Here is a 3,000-nt window from a genome sequence, read left to right on the forward strand (position 1 = left end):
GGCGGGGACGGGCGGGGCAGGGCAAGGCGAGGTGGCGGGGCGTTTGGCCCCTGCTGTGCTCTGCCCCGCAAGTATGGGACCGCCGGGTCCCGAGACAGCACGGGCTTCTCCAGCAGCCCCTCCCCGCCCCGCCACACCCTCTCTCGCCATACAGGCAAACGTCGGGCATTGCCAGGCGATGCCAGGCGTTGCGTGCCAAACACATTTGTTCTCCATCCCCGCGCTGGCTGCGCTGGCTCAGCTGGCTGGTTGGAGTGCCCGCCCCGCCCCGCCCCACCCCGCCCCGTGGCGCGGTGCCGCTGTAGCGCCTGCTGCTGCCCCCGTGCGGTCGCGATATCGCAGTAAGAGCCGGGCGAGGGCGTATCTTTCCGTTGAGCGAACCGCCCCCTCCTCCTCCAGTAGGGTTTCCACCTCCGCAGTGATATAACTGTCAGGCCTAGCCGACTCTACTGTAAACTAGAATGCGTTACGTAAAGTCCGGAGTGTTGCAGTTACACACAATGTAATCACGCTCAGATTTTAACCCCAAAACAAATTTATTTTTCATATACCTGTATTTTGGAACATGGTTACATACACGGTAAAAACAGCTCCTTGCTCCTTGAACATCAAGGAACTGTTTTTACCGTGTAAAAGAAAAAAATATGAATCGATTTTTGATACGTATATACCGGTGTGGTGTAAGTAAGTTAGTCTGCTCTGTATAATCCGCGAGCGTTGGCGGTGTCTTGGTTATCTCAGTGATTTTTTCTATATTTCCTTTTTTTCCCTTTTGCTCCTCGCCCCAGCGGGGGCTAGTCCTTGCCATCCGTCCGCGCCACCACAGTCTCCACCGCCCTCCAATATCTCACAAAGCCCGCTCCGCTCGCACACAAAAGACGTGGCTGCGGTTCGCAGCATCGCCATGTGCCAATGTCCTAAGTCAGGCAGCACAGCGCAGCCCCGCGGGGTTGTCATCCACGGGGGAGAATTTGTCTCGCGTGTTGGGGGAGGAGGGTAGGAGTCTTGTCTGGGGCTCCGACTCCGGGCTCCGTGAAAGGAAAGGGACATTCGTTTTAGTGACGGAAGACAGACTTCAGTTGCAAAGGTCCCCTTCAGAGGTGCATCTAAAAAACTACAGTTTTTGATTTAAGAATCGAAATCTGAGCTTTACTAAAGTGAAATATTCTTTGAATGTTCCGTAAATGTAACAGTTGAACAGTCCCACTGAAACTAGAGTATAACAGGCATGTACTCTGCTTGCAAGGTCTATTGCGGTCGATTGCGGTATATTCTTGCAACAGTGTTCTGTTTCTGTTATACTCTAGTTTCAGTGGGACTGTTCAACTGTTACATTTACGGAACATTCAAAGAATATTCCACTTTAGTAAAGCTCTGTTGCACTTTTGAAAATTTCAGAGCAGTTCTCACATTAAGAGCACAGTTTTCTGGGTCTGGGTGTAGTAAAGTTAGTGGGAACTCCGAATATCCGTGGGAGAGGAAGCAAAAGAACGAAGAAAGAAGGAGATATAAGGGCAGCCTGGTTTTTCTTTGGTTTATCCTTCTGTCTCTCTTCTTTGCCTCAGGTACGCGGGACCGGACTCAAACCAGATCTCCACGGCCTTCTCGGTGACGTTCGGTGACTACCTCTGCACGTCGCGGAACATCGTCTACGCCCTGATCGACGGCCGGGGCTCCGGGCACAACGGCCGCCGGCAGATGCACGCCGTCTACCGCCGCCTCGGCACCGTCGAGATCCAGGACCAGATCGCCGTGGCCAAGTACGTCCTGCTGACCTCCGGCTGCGGGCATCGCGGGCCTCGTAGAGGAGACAAACCTTTGCTCTATACCCCTCTCTGCCTTTCCCTCCCCCGCCCTTGCCCCCGACTTTCATACCCCTCCGGCTGCTCCTCTCAGCGGGGGGCAGGGAGTGGCCGCCGGGGTCCCAGCCAAGTCCCCGACACACCGCTGCCCCGACCCCCGCGCCGCGCTCGGCGACCACGCCCTCTTTGATGGCCAGGCCGATATGGAGCTGGCGTGGCGTGGACTTCGCGTGGCGGCGTGGCGTAGCGGGGCGTGCCGCCTCTCCTAACGGAGCGCGTTGTGCTTGCAGGCACCTCAAGGAGAACCTCCCCTACGTGGACCCAGCGCGCACCGCCATCTGGGGCTGGAGCTACGGCGGCTTCTCCACGGCGCACGCCATGGCGCAGGACCTGGGCGGCGTCTTCTGCTGCGGCGTGTCGGTCGCACCCGTCACCAGCTTTATCTACTACGGTGAGCCGGCCTGCCTATATGTCGCCCGTTGTCTCACCACCACATTTTCCCTTTTATTGGGGCGCTATGTTTTATTTTTATTCGGCCGTAACACGCCGGTGCGAGGATATTCGTAATAATTTCCGGGTTTAGGCCTCGGCAGTGGGGTGGGTTGTGGAAGGTAAAAGTGAGGGAGAGGAAGGGGGTGGAGTAGAGAGGGAGGGCGAGGGTGAGGGGGTTCTGTAGCAGGTGTACGAGGGGCATGCGTTCAATGTCTGTAAATCAGAGAGAGAGAGAGAGAGAGAGAGAGAGAGAGAGAGAGAGAAAGTGAGAGAGAGAGAAGGATGGATGGAGTGGGAGCGAGAAAGTATGTGTGTGGGCTGGTTTTATCGGCTCGCGCCTCCGGCTACGGCCACTCAATGCTGCAACCTTTTCAGTCGAGTCGCCATGATTTGGGAAGGCGGAGGGTCGTGACGGGGCGCTACGCGGCGCCTTGACGCTGACGGAGCTGACGGGGCGGCTCGGGCGAGTCGGCCACTTGATGGGCGCCGTTGCCGCCGCGGGCTGCGTTTTATATATTTCTCATATCAGGGTGGAGAGACGGGTGGTGGGGTGGAGTGCTGCAGGAGGGCACCTCGGGGGCCGAGCCCGGCCGGCGCGCCTTGGCCGTGACTCCAGGGCGGGCGCCGTGGGCACATAAAGTTCGCCGAGCGATGGCACTAGCGCCCTCGCCCACGCCCCCGACCCGCCCCCGGCCCGCCCCCGGCC

Source organism: Frankliniella occidentalis, unplaced genomic scaffold (assembly GCF_000697945.3).
Source record: "Frankliniella occidentalis isolate FOCC.00 unplaced genomic scaffold, Focc_3.1 Scaffold90, whole genome shotgun sequence".
Lineage (NCBI taxonomy): Eukaryota > Metazoa > Arthropoda > Insecta > Thysanoptera > Thripidae > Frankliniella > Frankliniella occidentalis.